Source organism: Rhinoderma darwinii, unplaced genomic scaffold, assembly GCF_050947455.1.
Source record: "Rhinoderma darwinii isolate aRhiDar2 unplaced genomic scaffold, aRhiDar2.hap1 Scaffold_536, whole genome shotgun sequence".
NCBI lineage: Eukaryota > Metazoa > Chordata > Amphibia > Anura > Rhinodermatidae > Rhinoderma > Rhinoderma darwinii.
This window is the reverse complement of record NW_027464085.1, coordinates 186,652-203,957: the sequence shown is the minus strand read 5'-3', so window position 1 is coordinate 203,957 and position 17,306 is coordinate 186,652. Positions and strand designations below refer to the sequence as shown.

General features: G+C 47.7%; 27 non-coding genes across 27 annotated transcripts; all 27 read right to left on the bottom strand.

Moving 5' to 3' along the window:
- Positions 1-97: 97 nt before the first annotated feature.
- Positions 98-261, bottom strand: LOC142722901 (U1 spliceosomal RNA). The gene has a single exon (XR_012875186.1). It is a non-coding gene; the product is annotated as a U1 spliceosomal RNA (small nuclear RNA).
- A 475-nt stretch (positions 262-736) lies between these two features.
- Positions 737-900, bottom strand: LOC142722662 (U1 spliceosomal RNA). The gene has a single exon (XR_012874951.1). It is a non-coding gene; the product is annotated as a U1 spliceosomal RNA (small nuclear RNA).
- A 467-nt stretch (positions 901-1,367) lies between these two features.
- LOC142722828 (U1 spliceosomal RNA) lies at positions 1,368-1,531 on the bottom strand. Its single transcript, XR_012875115.1, has one exon. It is a non-coding gene; the product is annotated as a U1 spliceosomal RNA (small nuclear RNA).
- A 467-nt stretch (positions 1,532-1,998) lies between these two features.
- Positions 1,999-2,162, bottom strand: LOC142722803 (U1 spliceosomal RNA). The gene has a single exon (XR_012875089.1). It is a non-coding gene; the product is annotated as a U1 spliceosomal RNA (small nuclear RNA).
- Positions 2,163-2,637: 475 nt separating this feature from the next.
- Positions 2,638-2,801, bottom strand: LOC142722660 (U1 spliceosomal RNA). The gene has a single exon (XR_012874949.1). It is a non-coding gene; the product is annotated as a U1 spliceosomal RNA (small nuclear RNA).
- A 475-nt stretch (positions 2,802-3,276) lies between these two features.
- LOC142722659 (U1 spliceosomal RNA) lies at positions 3,277-3,440 on the bottom strand. The gene has a single exon (XR_012874947.1). It is a non-coding gene; the product is annotated as a U1 spliceosomal RNA (small nuclear RNA).
- Positions 3,441-3,907: 467 nt separating this feature from the next.
- LOC142722827 (U1 spliceosomal RNA) lies at positions 3,908-4,071 on the bottom strand. Its single transcript, XR_012875114.1, has one exon. It is a non-coding gene; the product is annotated as a U1 spliceosomal RNA (small nuclear RNA).
- Positions 4,072-4,546: 475 nt separating this feature from the next.
- Positions 4,547-4,710, bottom strand: LOC142722658 (U1 spliceosomal RNA). The gene has a single exon (XR_012874946.1). It is a non-coding gene; the product is annotated as a U1 spliceosomal RNA (small nuclear RNA).
- Positions 4,711-5,177: 467 nt separating this feature from the next.
- Positions 5,178-5,341, bottom strand: LOC142722826 (U1 spliceosomal RNA). The gene has a single exon (XR_012875113.1). It is a non-coding gene; the product is annotated as a U1 spliceosomal RNA (small nuclear RNA).
- Positions 5,342-5,808: 467 nt separating this feature from the next.
- Positions 5,809-5,972, bottom strand: LOC142722802 (U1 spliceosomal RNA). Its single transcript, XR_012875088.1, has one exon. It is a non-coding gene; the product is annotated as a U1 spliceosomal RNA (small nuclear RNA).
- Positions 5,973-6,447: 475 nt separating this feature from the next.
- Positions 6,448-6,611, bottom strand: LOC142722657 (U1 spliceosomal RNA). The gene has a single exon (XR_012874945.1). It is a non-coding gene; the product is annotated as a U1 spliceosomal RNA (small nuclear RNA).
- A 467-nt stretch (positions 6,612-7,078) lies between these two features.
- On the bottom strand, positions 7,079-7,242 carry LOC142722893 (U1 spliceosomal RNA). Its single transcript, XR_012875179.1, has one exon. It is a non-coding gene; the product is annotated as a U1 spliceosomal RNA (small nuclear RNA).
- A 475-nt stretch (positions 7,243-7,717) lies between these two features.
- Positions 7,718-7,881, bottom strand: LOC142722526 (U1 spliceosomal RNA). The gene has a single exon (XR_012874816.1). It is a non-coding gene; the product is annotated as a U1 spliceosomal RNA (small nuclear RNA).
- Positions 7,882-8,356: 475 nt separating this feature from the next.
- LOC142722656 (U1 spliceosomal RNA) lies at positions 8,357-8,520 on the bottom strand. The gene has a single exon (XR_012874944.1). It is a non-coding gene; the product is annotated as a U1 spliceosomal RNA (small nuclear RNA).
- A 467-nt stretch (positions 8,521-8,987) lies between these two features.
- On the bottom strand, positions 8,988-9,151 carry LOC142722801 (U1 spliceosomal RNA). The gene has a single exon (XR_012875087.1). It is a non-coding gene; the product is annotated as a U1 spliceosomal RNA (small nuclear RNA).
- A 467-nt stretch (positions 9,152-9,618) lies between these two features.
- LOC142722892 (U1 spliceosomal RNA) lies at positions 9,619-9,782 on the bottom strand. The gene has a single exon (XR_012875178.1). It is a non-coding gene; the product is annotated as a U1 spliceosomal RNA (small nuclear RNA).
- A 467-nt stretch (positions 9,783-10,249) lies between these two features.
- LOC142722810 (U1 spliceosomal RNA) lies at positions 10,250-10,413 on the bottom strand. Its single transcript, XR_012875096.1, has one exon. It is a non-coding gene; the product is annotated as a U1 spliceosomal RNA (small nuclear RNA).
- Positions 10,414-11,006: 593 nt separating this feature from the next.
- On the bottom strand, positions 11,007-11,170 carry LOC142722514 (U1 spliceosomal RNA). Its single transcript, XR_012874804.1, has one exon. It is a non-coding gene; the product is annotated as a U1 spliceosomal RNA (small nuclear RNA).
- A 475-nt stretch (positions 11,171-11,645) lies between these two features.
- LOC142722655 (U1 spliceosomal RNA) lies at positions 11,646-11,809 on the bottom strand. The gene has a single exon (XR_012874943.1). It is a non-coding gene; the product is annotated as a U1 spliceosomal RNA (small nuclear RNA).
- A 467-nt stretch (positions 11,810-12,276) lies between these two features.
- On the bottom strand, positions 12,277-12,440 carry LOC142722900 (U1 spliceosomal RNA). Its single transcript, XR_012875185.1, has one exon. It is a non-coding gene; the product is annotated as a U1 spliceosomal RNA (small nuclear RNA).
- Positions 12,441-12,915: 475 nt separating this feature from the next.
- LOC142722653 (U1 spliceosomal RNA) lies at positions 12,916-13,079 on the bottom strand. Its single transcript, XR_012874942.1, has one exon. It is a non-coding gene; the product is annotated as a U1 spliceosomal RNA (small nuclear RNA).
- A 467-nt stretch (positions 13,080-13,546) lies between these two features.
- LOC142722825 (U1 spliceosomal RNA) lies at positions 13,547-13,710 on the bottom strand. The gene has a single exon (XR_012875111.1). It is a non-coding gene; the product is annotated as a U1 spliceosomal RNA (small nuclear RNA).
- A 467-nt stretch (positions 13,711-14,177) lies between these two features.
- On the bottom strand, positions 14,178-14,341 carry LOC142722800 (U1 spliceosomal RNA). Its single transcript, XR_012875086.1, has one exon. It is a non-coding gene; the product is annotated as a U1 spliceosomal RNA (small nuclear RNA).
- Positions 14,342-14,816: 475 nt separating this feature from the next.
- LOC142722652 (U1 spliceosomal RNA) lies at positions 14,817-14,980 on the bottom strand. Its single transcript, XR_012874941.1, has one exon. It is a non-coding gene; the product is annotated as a U1 spliceosomal RNA (small nuclear RNA).
- A 475-nt stretch (positions 14,981-15,455) lies between these two features.
- On the bottom strand, positions 15,456-15,619 carry LOC142722651 (U1 spliceosomal RNA). The gene has a single exon (XR_012874940.1). It is a non-coding gene; the product is annotated as a U1 spliceosomal RNA (small nuclear RNA).
- Positions 15,620-16,086: 467 nt separating this feature from the next.
- LOC142722824 (U1 spliceosomal RNA) lies at positions 16,087-16,250 on the bottom strand. The gene has a single exon (XR_012875110.1). It is a non-coding gene; the product is annotated as a U1 spliceosomal RNA (small nuclear RNA).
- Positions 16,251-16,725: 475 nt separating this feature from the next.
- Positions 16,726-16,889, bottom strand: LOC142722650 (U1 spliceosomal RNA). The gene has a single exon (XR_012874939.1). It is a non-coding gene; the product is annotated as a U1 spliceosomal RNA (small nuclear RNA).
- Between the last annotated feature and the right edge of the window lie 417 nt (positions 16,890-17,306).

Genomic DNA, 17,306 nt, shown 5'->3' with positions numbered 1-17,306 from the left:
GAGGTCAATTGATGGCTGGCTCGCTCGATCTAGCAAGTATCTCTGACTAGTAATAGTCAGCATTGAATAATAAGCACTGTTTTTCACCAGAGTAAATCAGGGGAAAGCGCAAACGCAGTCCCCCACTACCACAAATTATGCAGTCGAGTTTCCCGCATTTGGGGAAATTGCAGGGGTCAGCACACCCGAAGTGCAATGGCTGAGCCTCACCCTGGGAGAACCACCTTAATGATCATGGTATCTCCCCTGCCAGGTAAGTATGAGTTGCATAGCGCCTGCCAGACAGGCTCCCCTCACAAGAGGCCCTACTAAGTCGCTGAGGATTTTTCCTGGTTTTTGGTCCGAAGCAGGCCAAAGATCACCTGTCTGCATCCACCTTTTTGGATTGAAAGCAGCTTTGTTAACAATCAGTGGTCAAATCACAAGCATACAGTATACCGTCAACCAGCCCAATCAATCAATATCTTTGACACAGGCTCAAAGTAGCACAACATAGTACAGCAAAGGCACAGGTCCTACACTTTACGTTACACTCTGCACTAACATTGAGATAAAGCATCACATAGGAAAGCCACAAAACCAAAGGCAGCTGATAAGGGAGAGAGGAGTATCCAATCCTCTTGGCCACCCAGAGGTCAATTGATGGCTGGCTCGCTCGATCGATCGATCTAGCAAGTATCTCTGACTAGTAATAGTCAGCATTGAATAATAAGCACTGTTTTTCACCAGAGTAAATCAGGGGAAAGCGCGAACGCAGTCCCCCACTACCACAAATTATGCAGTCGAGTTTCCCGCATTTGGGGAAATCGCAGGGGTCAGCACACCCGAAGTGCAATGGATGAGCCTCACCCTGGGAGAACCACCTTAGTGATCATGGTATCTCCCCTGCCAGGTAAGTATGAGTTGCATAGCGCCTGCCAGACAGGCTCCCCTCACAAGAGGCCCTACTAAGTCGCTGAGGATTTTTCCTGGTTTTTGGTCCGAAGCAGGCCAAAGATCACCTGTCTGCATCCACCTTTTTGGATTGAAAGCAGCTTTGTTAACAATCAGTGGTCAAATCACAAGCATACAGTATACCGTCAACCAGCCCAATCAATCAATATCTTTGACACAGGCTCAAAGTAGCACAACATAGTACAGCAAAGGCACAGGTCCTACACTTTACGTTACACTCTGCACTAACATTGAGATAAAGCATCACATAGGAAAGCCACAAAACCAAAGGCAGCTGATAAGGGAGAGAGGAGTATCCAATCCTCTTGGCCACCCAGAGGTCAATTGATGGCTGGCTCGCTCGATCTAGCAAGTATCTCTGACTAGTAATAGTCAGCATTGAATAATAAGCACTGTTTTTCACCAGAGTAAATCAGGGGAAAGCGCAAACGCAGTCCCCCACTACCACAAATTATGCAGTCGAGTTTCCCGCATTTGGGGAAATCGCAGGGGTCAGCACACCCGAAGTGCAATGGCTGAGCCTCACCCTGGGAGAACCACCTTAATGATCATGGTATCTCCCCTGCCAGGTAAGTATGAGTTGCATAGCGCCTGCCAGACAGGCTCCCCTCACAAGAGGCCCTACTAAGTCGCTGAGGATTTTTCCTGGTTTTTGGTCCGAAGCAGGCCAAAGATCACCTGTCTGCATCCACCTTTTTGGATTGAAAGCAGCTTTGTTAACAATCAGTGGTCAAATCACAAGCATACAGTATACCGTCAACCAGCCCAATCAATCAATATCTTTGACACAGGCTCAAAGTAGCACAACATAGTACAGCAAAGGCACAGGTCCTACACTTTACGTTACACTCTGCACTAACATTGAGATAAAGCATCACATAGGAAAGCCACAAAACCAAAGGCAGCTGATAAGGGAGAGAGGAGTATCCAATCCTCTTGGCCACCCAGAGGTCAATTGATGGCTGGCTCGCTCGATCTAGCAAGTATCTCTGACTAGTAATAGTCAGCATTGAATAATAAGCACTGTTTTTCACCAGAGTAAATCAGGGGAAAGCGCAAACGCAGTCCCCCACTACCACAAATTATGCAGTCGAGTTTCCCGCATTTGGGGAAATCGCAGGGGTCAGCACACCCGAAGTGCAATGGATGAGCCTCACCCTGGGAGAACCACCTTAATGATCATGGTATCTCCCCTGCCAGGTAAGTATGAGTTGCATAGCGCCTGCCAGACAGGCTCCCCTCACAAGAGGCCCTACTAAGTCGCTGAGGATTTTTCCTGGTTTTTGGTCCGAAGCAGGCCAAAGATCACCTGTCTGCATCCACCTTTTTGGATTGAAAGCAGCTTTGTTAACAATCAGTGGTCAAATCACAAGCATACAGTATACCGTCAACCAGCCCAATCAATCAATATCTTTGACACAGGCTCAAAGTAGCACAACATAGTACAGCAAAGGCACAGGTCCTACACTTTACGTTACACTCTGCACTAACATTGAGATAAAGCATCACATAGGAAAGCCACAAAACCAAAGGCAGCTGATAAGGGAGAGAGGAGTATCCAATCCTCTTGGCCACCCAGAGGTCAATTGATGGCTGGCTCGCTCGATCGATCGATCTAGCAAGTATCTCTGACTAGTAATAGTCAGCATTGAATAATAAGCACTGTTTTTCACCAGAGTAAATCAGGGGAAAGCGCGAACGCAGTCCCCCACTACCACAAATTATGCAGTCGAGTTTCCCGCATTTGGGGAAATCGCAGGGGTCAGCACACCCGAAGTGCAATGGATGAGCCTCACCCTGGGAGAACCACCTTAGTGATCATGGTATCTCCCCTGCCAGGTAAGTATGAGTTGCATAGCGCCTGCCAGACAGGCTCCCCTCACAAGAGGCCCTACTAAGTCGCTGAGGATTTTTCCTGGTTTTTGGTCCGAAGCAGGCCAAAGATCACCTGTCTGCATCCACCTTTTTGGATTGAAAGCAGCTTTGTTAACAATCAGTGGTCAAATCACAAGCATACAGTATACCGTCAACCAGCCCAATCAATCAATATCTTTGACACAGGCTCAAAGTAGCACAACATAGTACAGCAAAGGCACAGGTCCTACACTTTACGTTACACTCTGCACTAACATTGAGATAAAGCATCACATAGGAAAGCCACAAAACCAAAGGCAGCTGATAAGGGAGAGAGGAGTATCCAATCCTCTTGGCCACCCAGAGGTCAATTGATGGCTGGCTCGCTCGATCGATCGATCTAGCAAGTATCTCTGACTAGTAATAGTCAGCATTGAATAATAAGCACTGTTTTTCACCAGAGTAAATCAGGGGAAAGCGCGAACGCAGTCCCCCACTACCACAAATTATGCAGTCGAGTTTCCCGCATTTGGGGAAATCGCAGGGGTCAGCACACCCGAAGTGCAATGGATGAGCCTCACCCTGGGAGAACCACCTTAGTGATCATGGTATCTCCCCTGCCAGGTAAGTATGAGTTGCATAGCGCCTGCCAGACAGGCTCCCCTCACAAGAGGCCCTACTAAGTCGCTGAGGATTTTTCCTGGTTTTTGGTCCGAAGCAGGCCAAAGATCACCTGTCTGCATCCACCTTTTTGGATTGAAAGCAGCTTTGTTAACAATCAGTGGTCAAATCACAAGCATACAGTATACCGTCAACCAGCCCAATCAATCAATATCTTTGACACAGGCTCAAAGTAGCACAACATAGTACAGCAAAGGCACAGGTCCTACACTTTACGTTACACTCTGCACTAACATTGAGATAAAGCATCACATAGGAAAGCCACAAAACCAAAGGCAGCTGATAAGGGAGAGAGGAGTATCCAATCCTCTTGGCCACCCAGAGGTCAATTGATGGCTGGCTCGCTCGATCTAGCAAGTATCTCTGACTAGTAATAGTCAGCATTGAATAATAAGCACTGTTTTTCACCAGAGTAAATCAGGGGAAAGCGCAAACGCAGTCCCCCACTACCACAAATTATGCAGTCGAGTTTCCCGCATTTGGGGAAATCGCAGGGGTCAGCACACCCGAAGTGCAATGGCTGAGCCTCACCCTGGGAGAACCACCTTAATGATCATGGTATCTCCCCTGCCAGGTAAGTATGAGTTGCATAGCGCCTGCCAGACAGGCTCCCCTCACAAGAGGCCCTACTAAGTCGCTGAGGATTTTTCCTGGTTTTTGGTCCGAAGCAGGCCAAAGATCACCTGTCTGCATCCACCTTTTTGGATTGAAAGCAGCTTTGTTAACAATCAGTGGTCAAATCACAAGCATACAGTATACCGTCAACCAGCCCAATCAATCAATATCTTTGACACAGGCTCAAAGTAGCACAACATAGTACAGCAAAGGCACAGGTCCTACACTTTACGTTACACTCTGCACTAACATTGAGATAAAGCATCACATAGGAAAGCCACAAAACCAAAGGCAGCTGATAAGGGAGAGAGGAGTATCCAATCCTCTTGGCCACCCAGAGGTCAATTGATGGCTGGCTCGCTCGATCGATCGATCTAGCAAGTATCTCTGACTAGTAATAGTCAGCATTGAATAATAAGCACTGTTTTTCACCAGAGTAAATCAGGGGAAAGCGCGAACGCAGTCCCCCACTACCACAAATTATGCAGTCGAGTTTCCCGCATTTGGGGAAATCGCAGGGGTCAGCACACCCGAAGTGCAATGGATGAGCCTCACCCTGGGAGAACCACCTTAGTGATCATGGTATCTCCCCTGCCAGGTAAGTATGAGTTGCATAGCGCCTGCCAGACAGGCTCCCCTCACAAGAGGCCCTACTAAGTCGCTGAGGATTTTTCCTGGTTTTTGGTCCGAAGCAGGCCAAAGATCACCTGTCTGCATCCACCTTTTTGGATTGAAAGCAGCTTTGTTAACAATCAGTGGTCAAATCACAAGCATACAGTATACCGTCAACCAGCCCAATCAATCAATATCTTTGACACAGGCTCAAAGTAGCACAACATAGTACAGCAAAGGCACAGGTCCTACACTTTACGTTACACTCTGCACTAACATTGAGATAAAGCATCACATAGGAAAGCCACAAAACCAAAGGCAGCTGATAAGGGAGAGAGGAGTATCCAATCCTCTTGGCCACCCAGAGGTCAATTGATGGCTGGCTCGCTCGATCTAGCAAGTATCTCTGACTAGTAATAGTCAGCATTGAATAATAAGCACTGTTTTTCACCAGAGTAAATCAGGGGAAAGCGCAAACGCAGTCCCCCACTACCACAAATTATGCAGTCGAGTTTCCCGCATTTGGGGAAATCGCAGGGGTCAGCACACCCGAAGTGCAATGGCTGAGCCTCACCCTGGGAGAACCACCTTAATGATCATGGTATCTCCCCTGCCAGGTAAGTATGAGTTGCATAGCGCCTGCCAGACAGGCTCCCCTCACAAGAGGCCCTACTAAGTCGCTGAGGATTTTTCCTGGTTTTTGGTCCGAAGCAGGCCAAAGATCACCTGTCTGCATCCACCTTTTTGGATTGAAAGCAGCTTTGTTAACAATCAGTGGTCAAATCACAAGCATACAGTATACCGTCAACCAGCCCAATCAATCAATATCTTTGACACAGGCTCAAAGTAGCACAACATAGTACAGCAAAGGCACAGGTCCTACACTTTACGTTACACTCTGCACTAACATTGAGATAAAGCATCACATAGGAAAGCCACAAAACCAAAGGCAGCTGATAAGGGAGAGAGGAGTATCCAATCCTCTTGGCCACCCAGAGGTCAATTGATGGCTGGCTCGCTCGATCTAGCAAGTATCTCTGACTAGTAATAGTCAGCATTGAATAATAAGCACTGTTTTTCACCAGAGTAAATCAGGGGAAAGCGCAAACGCAGTCCCCCACTACCACAAATTATGCAGTCGAGTTTCCCGCATTTGGGGAAATCGCAGGGGTCAGCACACCCGAAGTGCAATGGATGAGCCTCACCCTGGGAGAACCACCTTAATGATCATGGTATCTCCCCTGCCAGGTAAGTATGAGTTGCATAGCGCCTGCCAGACAGGCTCCCCTCACAAGAGGCCCTACTAAGTCGCTGAGGATTTTTCCTGGTTTTTGGTCCGAAGCAGGCCAAAGATCACCTGTCTGCATCCACCTTTTTGGATTGAAAGCAGCTTTGTTAACAATCAGTGGTCAAATCACAAGCATACAGTATACCGTCAACCAGCCCAATCAATCAATATCTTTGACACAGGCTCAAAGTAGCACAACATAGTACAGCAAAGGCACAGGTCCTACACTTTACGTTACACTCTGCACTAACATTGAGATAAAGCATCACATAGGAAAGCCACAAAACCAAAGGCAGCTGATAAGGGAGAGAGGAGTATCCAATCCTCTTGGCCACCCAGAGGTCAATTGATGGCTGGCTCGCTCGATCGATCGATCTAGCAAGTATCTCTGACTAGTAATAGTCAGCATTGAATAATAAGCACTGTTTTTCACCAGAGTAAATCAGGGGAAAGCGCGAACGCAGTCCCCCACTACCACAAATTATGCAGTCGAGTTTCCCGCATTTGGGGAAATCGCAGGGGTCAGCACACCCGAAGTGCAATGGATGAGCCTCACCCTGGGAGAACCACCTTAGTGATCATGGTATCTCCCCTGCCAGGTAAGTATGAGTTGCATAGCGCCTGCCAGACAGGCTCCCCTCACAAGAGGCCCTACTAAGTCGCTGAGGATTTTTCCTGGTTTTTGGTCCGAAGCAGGCCAAAGATCACCTGTCTGCATCCACCTTTTTGGATTGAAAGCAGCTTTGTTAACAATCAGTGGTCAAATCACAAGCATACAGTATACCGTCAACCAGCCCAATCAATCAATATCTTTGACACAGGCTCAAAGTAGCACAACATAGTACAGCAAAGGCACAGGTCCTACACTTTACGTTACACTCTGCACTAACATTGAGATAAAGCATCACATAGGAAAGCCACAAAACCAAAGGCAGCTGATAAGGGAGAGAGGAGTATCCAATCCTCTTGGCCACCCAGAGGTCAATTGATGGCTGGCTCGCTCGATCTAGCAAGTATCTCTGACTAGTAATAGTCAGCATTGAATAATAAGCACTGTTTTTCACCAGAGTAAATCAGGGGAAAGCGCAAACGCAGTCCCCCACTACCACTAATTATGCAGTCGAGTTTCCCGCATTTGGGGAAATCGCAGGGGTCAGCACACCCGAAGTGCAATGGATGAGCCTCACCCTGGGAGAACCACCTTAATGATCATGGTATCTCCCCTGCCAGGTAAGTATGAGTTGCATAGCGCCTGCCAGACAGGCTCCCCTCACAAGAGGCCCTACTAAGTCGCTGAGGATTTTTCCTGGTTTTTGGTCCGAAGCAGGCCAAAGATCACCTGTCTGCATCCACCTTTTTGGATTGAAAGCAGCTTTGTTAACAATCAGTGGTCAAATCACAAGCATACAGTATACCGTCAACCAGCCCAATCAATCAATATCTTTGACACAGGCTCAAAGTAGCACAACATAGTACAGCAAAGGCACAGGTCCTACACTTTACGTTACACTCTGCACTAACATTGAGATAAAGCATCACATAGGAAAGCCACAAAACCAAAGGCAGCTGATAAGGGAGAGAGGAGTATCCAATCCTCTTGGCCACCCAGAGGTCAATTGATGGCTGGCTCGCTCGATCGATCGATCTAGCAAGTATCTCTGACTAGTAATAGTCAGCATTGAATAATAAGCACTGTTTTTCACCAGAGTAAATCAGGGGAAAGCGCGAACGCAGTCCCCCACTACCACAAATTATGCAGTCGAGTTTCCCGCATTTGGGGAAATCGCAGGGGTCAGCACACCCGAAGTGCAATGGATGAGCCTCACCCTGGGAGAACCACCTTAATGATCATGGTATCTCCCCTGCCAGGTAAGTATGAGTTGCATAGCGCCTGCCAGACAGGCTCCCCTCACAAGAGGCCCTACTAAGTCGCTGAGGATTTTTCCTGGTTTTTGGTCCGAAGCAGGCCAAAGATCACCTGTCTGCATCCACCTTTTTGGATTGAAAGCAGCTTTGTTAACAATCAGTGGTCAAATCACAAGCATACAGTATACCGTCAACCAGCCCAATCAATCAATATCTTTGACACAGGCTCAAAGTAGCACAACATAGTACAGCAAAGGCACAGGTCCTACACTTTACGTTACACTCTGCACTAACATTGAGATAAAGCATCACATAGGAAAGCCACAAAACCAAAGGCAGCTGATAAGGGAGAGAGGAGTATCCAATCCTCTTGGCCACCCAGAGGTCAATTGATGGCTGGCTCGCTCGATCGATCGATCTAGCAAGTATCTCTGACTAGTAATAGTCAGCATTGAATAATAAGCACTGTTTTTCACCAGAGTAAATCAGGGGAAAGCGCGAACGCAGTCCCCCACTACCACAAATTATGCAGTCGAGTTTCCCGCATTTGGGGAAATCGCAGGGGTCAGCACACCCGAAGTGCAATGGATGAGCCTCACCCTGGGAGAACCACCTTAGTGATCATGGTATCTCCCCTGCCAGGTAAGTATGAGTTGCATAGCGCCTGCCAGACAGGCTCCCCTCACAAGAGGCCCTACTAAGTCGCTGAGGATTTTTCCTGGTTTTTGGTCCGAAGCAGGCCAAAGATCACCTGTCTGCATCCACCTTTTTGGATTGAAAGCAGCTTTGTTAACAATCAGTGGTCAAATCACAAGCATACAGTATACCGTCAACCAGCCCAATCAATCAATATCTTTGACACAGGCTCAAAGTAGCACAACATAGTACAGCAAAGGCACAGGTCCTACACTTTACGTTACACTCTGCACTAACATTGAGATAAAGCATCACATAGGAAAGCCACAAAACCAAAGGCAGCTGATAAGGGAGAGAGGAGTATCCAATCCTCTTGGCCACCCAGAGGTCAATTGATGGCTGGCTCGCTCGATCTAGCAAGTATCTCTGACTAGTAATAGTCAGCATTGAATAATAAGCACTGTTTTTCACCAGAGTAAATCAGGGGAAAGCGCAAACGCAGTCCCCCACTACCACAAATTATGCAGTCGAGTTTCCCGCATTTGGGGAAATCGCAGGGGTCAGCACACCCGAAGTGCAATGGATGAGCCTCACCCTGGGAGAACCACCTTAATGATCATGGTATCTCCCCTGCCAGGTAAGTATGAGTTGCATAGCGCCTGCCAGACAGGCTCCCCTCACAAGAGGCCCTACTAAGTCGCTGAGGATTTTTCCTGGTTTTTGGTCCGAAGCAGGCCAAAGATCACCTGTCTGCATCCACCTTTTTGGATTGAAAGCAGCTTTGTTAACAATCAGTGGTCAAATCACAAGCATACAGTATACCGTCAACCAGCCCAATCAATCAATATCTTTGACACAGGCTCAAAGTAGCACAACATAGTACAGCAAAGGCACAGGTCCTACACTTTACGTTACACTCTGCACTAACATTGAGATAAAGCATCACATAGGAAAGCCACAAAACCAAAGGCAGCTGATAAGGGAGAGAGGAGTATCCAATCCTCTTGGCCACCCAGAGGTCAATTGATGGCTGGCTCGCTCGATCTAGCAAGTATCTCTGACTAGTAATAGTCAGCATTGAATAATAAGCACTGTTTTTCACCAGAGTAAATCAGGGGAAAGCGCAAACGCAGTCCCCCACTACCACTAATTATGCAGTCGAGTTTCCCGCATTTGGGGAAATCGCAGGGGTCAGCACACCCGAAGTGCAATGGATGAGCCTCACCCTGGGAGAACCACCTTAATGATCATGGTATCTCCCCTGCCAGGTAAGTATGAGTTGCATAGCGCCTGCCAGACAGGCTCCCCTCACAAGAGGCCCTACTAAGTCGCTGAGGATTTTTCCTGGTTTTTGGTCCGAAGCAGGCCAAAGATCACCTGTCTGCATCCACCTTTTTGGATTGAAAGCAGCTTTGTTAACAATCAGTGGTCAAATCACAAGCATACAGTATACCGTCAACCAGCCCAATCAATCAATATCTTTGACACAGGCTCAAAGTAGCACAACATAGTACAGCAAAGGCACAGGTCCTACACTTTACGTTACACTCTGCACTAACATTGAGATAAAGCATCACATAGGAAAGCCACAAAACCAAAGGCAGCTGATAAGGGAGAGAGGAGTATCCAATCCTCTTGGCCACCCAGAGGTCAATTGATGGCTGGCTCGCTCGATCTAGCAAGTATCTCTGACTAGTAATAGTCAGCATTGAATAATAAGCACTGTTTTTCACCAGAGTAAATCAGGGGAAAGCGCAAACGCAGTCCCCCACTACCACAAATTATGCAGTCGAGTTTCCCGCATTTGGGGAAATCGCAGGGGTCAGCACACCCGAAGTGCAATGGATGAGCCTCACCCTGGGAGAACCACCTTAGTGATCATGGTATCTCCCCTGCCAGGTAAGTATGAGTTGCATAGCGCCTGCCAGACAGGCTCCCCTCACAAGAGGCCCTACTAAGTCGCTGAGGATTTTTCCTGGTTTTTGGTCCGAAGCAGGCCAAAGATCACCTGTCTGGATCCAACTGCGCCAAAAAACGGATGCACCTCATTGTACGGAGCCAGGGGTGTGCAGGCACCCCAAATTCCATAAGACACAGGCTCAAGTCTAAGCACTTCCAAGATGCACAGCAACCAGGGTATTAGCATATGGGGCGGCGGCTTCTGGTCAGAGCATTGCCGTGCCGATGAAGCAGTCCCCACATTTGCATGCCGTCACCTGTGAGACAGAGAGGAAGGATAGGTTAGGTTAGGGAAAGGCTCGCCATGCCCTGACTTCTCGAAGCCCAGCAGAAAAAGAAACTTCACTGATCACACTGTTGTTCATCCACGAGGGGGAGACAAAGGCTGCGTATACAGCTAAATATAAAGAGATAATGTACCACATTTTGGATTGAAAAACAGCTTTGTTGACAATCGGTGGTTAAATCACAAGCATACAAGTACCTCTGACTAGTAACAGTCAGCATTGAATAATAAGCACTGTTTTTCACCAGAGTAAATCAGGGGAAAGCGCGAACGCAGTCCCCCACTACCACAAATTATGCAGTCGAGTTTCCCGCATTTGGGGAAATCGCAGGGGTCAGCACACCCGAAGTGCAATGGATGAGCCTCACCCTGGGAGAACCACCTTAATGATCATGGTATCTCCCCTGCCAGGTAAGTATGAGTTGCATAGCGCCTGCCAGACAGGCTCCCCTCACAAGAGGCCCTACTAAGTCGCTGAGGATTTTTCCTGGTTTTTGGTCCGAAGCAGGCCAAAGATCACCTGTCTGCATCCACCTTTTTGGATTGAAAGCAGCTTTGTTAACAATCAGTGGTCAAATCACAAGCATACAGTATACCGTCAACCAGCCCAATCAATCAATATCTTTGACACAGGCTCAAAGTAGCACAACATAGTACAGCAAAGGCACAGGTCCTACACTTTACGTTACACTCTGCACTAACATTGAGATAAAGCATCACATAGGAAAGCCACAAAACCAAAGGCAGCTGATAAGGGAGAGAGGAGTATCCAATCCTCTTGGCCACCCAGAGGTCAATTGATGGCTGGCTCGCTCGATCGATCGATCTAGCAAGTATCTCTGACTAGTAATAGTCAGCATTGAATAATAAGCACTGTTTTTCACCAGAGTAAATCAGGGGAAAGCGCGAACGCAGTCCCCCACTACCACAAATTATGCAGTCGAGTTTCCCGCATTTGGGGAAATCGCAGGGGTCAGCACACCCGAAGTGCAATGGATGAGCCTCACCCTGGGAGAACCACCTTAGTGATCATGGTATCTCCCCTGCCAGGTAAGTATGAGTTGCATAGCGCCTGCCAGACAGGCTCCCCTCACAAGAGGCCCTACTAAGTCGCTGAGGATTTTTCCTGGTTTTTGGTCCGAAGCAGGCCAAAGATCACCTGTCTGCATCCACCTTTTTGGATTGAAAGCAGCTTTGTTAACAATCAGTGGTCAAATCACAAGCATACAGTATACCGTCAACCAGCCCAATCAATCAATATCTTTGACACAGGCTCAAAGTAGCACAACATAGTACAGCAAAGGCACAGGTCCTACACTTTACGTTACACTCTGCACTAACATTGAGATAAAGCATCACATAGGAAAGCCACAAAACCAAAGGCAGCTGATAAGGGAGAGAGGAGTATCCAATCCTCTTGGCCACCCAGAGGTCAATTGATGGCTGGCTCGCTCGATCTAGCAAGTATCTCTGACTAGTAATAGTCAGCATTGAATAATAAGCACTGTTTTTCACCAGAGTAAATCAGGGGAAAGCGCAAACGCAGTCCCCCACTACCACAAATTATGCAGTCGAGTTTCCCGCATTTGGGGAAATTGCAGGGGTCAGCACACCCGAAGTGCAATGGCTGAGCCTCACCCTGGGAGAACCACCTTAATGATCATGGTATCTCCCCTGCCAGGTAAGTATGAGTTGCATAGCGCCTGCCAGACAGGCTCCCCTCACAAGAGGCCCTACTAAGTCGCTGAGGATTTTTCCTGGTTTTTGGTCCGAAGCAGGCCAAAGATCACCTGTCTGCATCCACCTTTTTGGATTGAAAGCAGCTTTGTTAACAATCAGTGGTCAAATCACAAGCATACAGTATACCGTCAACCAGCCCAATCAATCAATATCTTTGACACAGGCTCAAAGTAGCACAACATAGTACAGCAAAGGCACAGGTCCTACACTTTACGTTACACTCTGCACTAACATTGAGATAAAGCATCACATAGGAAAGCCACAAAACCAAAGGCAGCTGATAAGGGAGAGAGGAGTATCCAATCCTCTTGGCCACCCAGAGGTCAATTGATGGCTGGCTCGCTCGATCGATCGATCTAGCAAGTATCTCTGACTAGTAATAGTCAGCATTGAATAATAAGCACTGTTTTTCACCAGAGTAAATCAGGGGAAAGCGCGAACGCAGTCCCCCACTACCACAAATTATGCAGTCGAGTTTCCCGCATTTGGGGAAATCGCAGGGGTCAGCACACCCGAAGTGCAATGGATGAGCCTCACCCTGGGAGAACCACCTTAGTGATCATGGTATCTCCCCTGCCAGGTAAGTATGAGTTGCATAGCGCCTGCCAGACAGGCTCCCCTCACAAGAGGCCCTACTAAGTCGCTGAGGATTTTTCCTGGTTTTTGGTCCGAAGCAGGCCAAAGATCACCTGTCTGCATCCACCTTTTTGGATTGAAAGCAGCTTTGTTAACAATCAGTGGTCAAATCACAAGCATACAGTATACCGTCAACCAGCCCAATCAATCAATATCTTTGACACAGGCTCAAAGTAGCACAACATAGTACAGCAAAGGCACAGGTCCTACACTTTACGTTACACTCTGCACTAACATTGAGATAAAGCATCACATAGGAAAGCCACAAAACCAAAGGCAGCTGATAAGGGAGAGAGGAGTATCCAATCCTCTTGGCCACCCAGAGGTCAATTGATGGCTGGCTCGCTCGATCTAGCAAGTATCTCTGACTAGTAATAGTCAGCATTGAATAATAAGCACTGTTTTTCACCAGAGTAAATCAGGGGAAAGCGCAAACGCAGTCCCCCACTACCACAAATTATGCAGTCGAGTTTCCCGCATTTGGGGAAATCGCAGGGGTCAGCACACCCGAAGTGCAATGGCTGAGCCTCACCCTGGGAGAACCACCTTAATGATCATGGTATCTCCCCTGCCAGGTAAGTATGAGTTGCATAGCGCCTGCCAGACAGGCTCCCCTCACAAGAGGCCCTACTAAGTCGCTGAGGATTTTTCCTGGTTTTTGGTCCGAAGCAGGCCAAAGATCACCTGTCTGCATCCACCTTTTTGGATTGAAAGCAGCTTTGTTAACAATCAGTGGTCAAATCACAAGCATACAGTATACCGTCAACCAGCCCAATCAATCAATATCTTTGACACAGGCTCAAAGTAGCACAACATAGTACAGCAAAGGCACAGGTCCTACACTTTACGTTACACTCTGCACTAACATTGAGATAAAGCATCACATAGGAAAGCCACAAAACCAAAGGCAGCTGATAAGGGAGAGAGGAGTATCCAATCCTCTTGGCCACCCAGAGGTCAATTGATGGCTGGCTCGCTCGATCTAGCAAGTATCTCTGACTAGTAATAGTCAGCATTGAATAATAAGCACTGTTTTTCACCAGAGTAAATCAGGGGAAAGCGCAAACGCAGTCCCCCACTACCACAAATTATGCAGTCGAGTTTCCCGCATTTGGGGAAATCGCAGGGGTCAGCACACCCGAAGTGCAATGGATGAGCCTCACCCTGGGAGAACCACCTTAATGATCATGGTATCTCCCCTGCCAGGTAAGTATGAGTTGCATAGCGCCTGCCAGACAGGCTCCCCTCACAAGAGGCCCTACTAAGTCGCTGAGGATTTTTCCTGGTTTTTGGTCCGAAGCAGGCCAAAGATCACCTGTCTGCATCCACCTTTTTGGATTGAAAGCAGCTTTGTTAACAATCAGTGGTCAAATCACAAGCATACAGTATACCGTCAACCAGCCCAATCAATCAATATCTTTGACACAGGCTCAAAGTAGCACAACATAGTACAGCAAAGGCACAGGTCCTACACTTTACGTTACACTCTGCACTAACATTGAGATAAAGCATCACATAGGAAAGCCACAAAACCAAAGGCAGCTGATAAGGGAGAGAGGAGTATCCAATCCTCTTGGCCACCCAGAGGTCAATTGATGGCTGGCTCGCTCGATCGATCGATCTAGCAAGTATCTCTGACTAGTAATAGTCAGCATTGAATAATAAGCACTGTTTTTCACCAGAGTAAATCAGGGGAAAGCGCGAACGCAGTCCCCCACTACCACAAATTATGCAGTCGAGTTTCCCGCATTTGGGGAAATCGCAGGGGTCAGCACACCCGAAGTGCAATGGATGAGCCTCACCCTGGGAGAACCACCTTAGTGATCATGGTATCTCCCCTGCCAGGTAAGTATGAGTTGCATAGCGCCTGCCAGACAGGCTCCCCTCACAAGAGGCCCTACTAAGTCGCTGAGGATTTTTCCTGGTTTTTGGTCCGAAGCAGGCCAAAGATCACCTGTCTGCATCCACCTTTTTGGATTGAAAGCAGCTTTGTTAACAATCAGTGGTCAAATCACAAGCATACAGTATACCGTCAACCAGCCCAATCAATCAATATCTTTGACACAGGCTCAAAGTAGCACAACATAGTACAGCAAAGGCACAGGTCCTACACTTTACGTTACACTCTGCACTAACATTGAGATAAAGCATCACATAGGAAAGCCACAAAACCAAAGGCAGCTGATAAGGGAGAGAGGAGTATCCAATCCTCTTGGCCACCCAGAGGTCAATTGATGGCTGGCTCGCTCGATCGATCGATCTAGCAAGTATCTCTGACTAGTAATAGTCAGCATTGAATAATAAGCACTGTTTTTCACCAGAGTAAATCAGGGGAAAGCGCGAACGCAGTCCCCCACTACCACAAATTATGCAGTCGAGTTTCCCGCATTTGGGGAAATCGCAGGGGTCAGCACACCCGAAGTGCAATGGATGAGCCTCACCCTGGGAGAACCACCTTAGTGATCATGGTATCTCCCCTGCCAGGTAAGTATGAGTTGCATAGCGCCTGCCAGACAGGCTCCCCTCACAAGAGGCCCTACTAAGTCGCTGAGGATTTTTCCTGGTTTTTGGTCCGAAGCAGGCCAAAGATCACCTGTCTGCATCCACCTTTTTGGATTGAAAGCAGCTTTGTTAACAATCAGTGGTCAAATCACAAGCATACAGTATACCGTCAACCAGCCCAATCAATCAATATCTTTGACACAGGCTCAAAGTAGCACAACATAGTACAGCAAAGGCACAGGTCCTACACTTTACGTTACACTCTGCACTAACATTGAGATAAAGCATCACATAGGAAAGCCACAAAACCAAAGGCAGCTGATAAGGGAGAGAGGAGTATCCAATCCTCTTGGCCACCCAGAGGTCAATTGATGGCTGGCTCGCTCGATCTAGCAAGTATCTCTGACTAGTAATAGTCAGCATTGAATAATAAGCACTGTTTTTCACCAGAGTAAATCAGGGGAAAGCGCAAACGCAGTCCCCCACTACCACAAATTATGCAGTCGAGTTTCCCGCATTTGGGGAAATCGCAGGGGTCAGCACACCCGAAGTGCAATGGCTGAGCCTCACCCTGGGAGAACCACCTTAATGATCATGGTATCTCCCCTGCCAGGTAAGTATGAGTTGCATAGCGCCTGCCAGACAGGCTCCCCTCACAAGAGGCCCTACTAAGTCGCTGAGGATTTTTCCTGGTTTTTGGTCCGAAGCAGGCCAAAGATCACCTGTCTGCATCCACCTTTTTGGATTGAAAGCAGCTTTGTTAACAATCAGTGGTCAAATCACAAGCATACAGTATACCGTCAACCAGCCCAATCAATCAATATCTTTGACACAGGCTCAAAGTAGCACAACATAGTACAGCAAAGGCACAGGTCCTACACTTTACGTTACACTCTGCACTAACATTGAGATAAAGCATCACATAGGAAAGCCACAAAACCAAAGGCAGCTGATAAGGGAGAGAGGAGTATCCAATCCTCTTGGCCACCCAGAGGTCAATTGATGGCTGGCTCGCTCGATCGATCGATCTAGCAAGTATCTCTGACTAGTAATAGTCAGCATTGAATAATAAGCACTGTTTTTCACCAGAGTAAATCAGGGGAAAGCGCGAACGCAGTCCCCCACTACCACAAATTATGCAGTCGAGTTTCCCGCATTTGGGGAAATCGCAGGGGTCAGCACACCCGAAGTGCAATGGATGAGCCTCACCCTGGGAGAACCACCTTAGTGATCATGGTATCTCCCCTGCCAGGTAAGTATGAGTTGCATAGCGCCTGCCAGACAGGCTCCCCTCACAAGAGGCCCTACTAAGTCGCTGAGGATTTTTCCTGGTTTTTGGTCCGAAGCAGGCCAAAGATCACCTGTCTGCATCCACCTTTTTGGATTGAAAGCAGCTTTGTTAACAATCAGTGGTCAAATCACAAGCATACAGTATACCGTCAACCAGCCCAATCAATCAATATCTTTGACACAGGCTCAAAGTAGCACAACATAGTACAGCAAAGGCACAGGTCCTACACTTTACGTTACACTCTGCACTAACATTGAGATAAAGCATCACATAGGAAAGCCACAAAACCAAAGGCAGCTGATAAGGGAGAGAGGAGTATCCAATCCTCTTGGCCACCCAGAGGTCAATTGATGGCTGGCTCGCTCGATCTAGCAAGTATCTCTGAC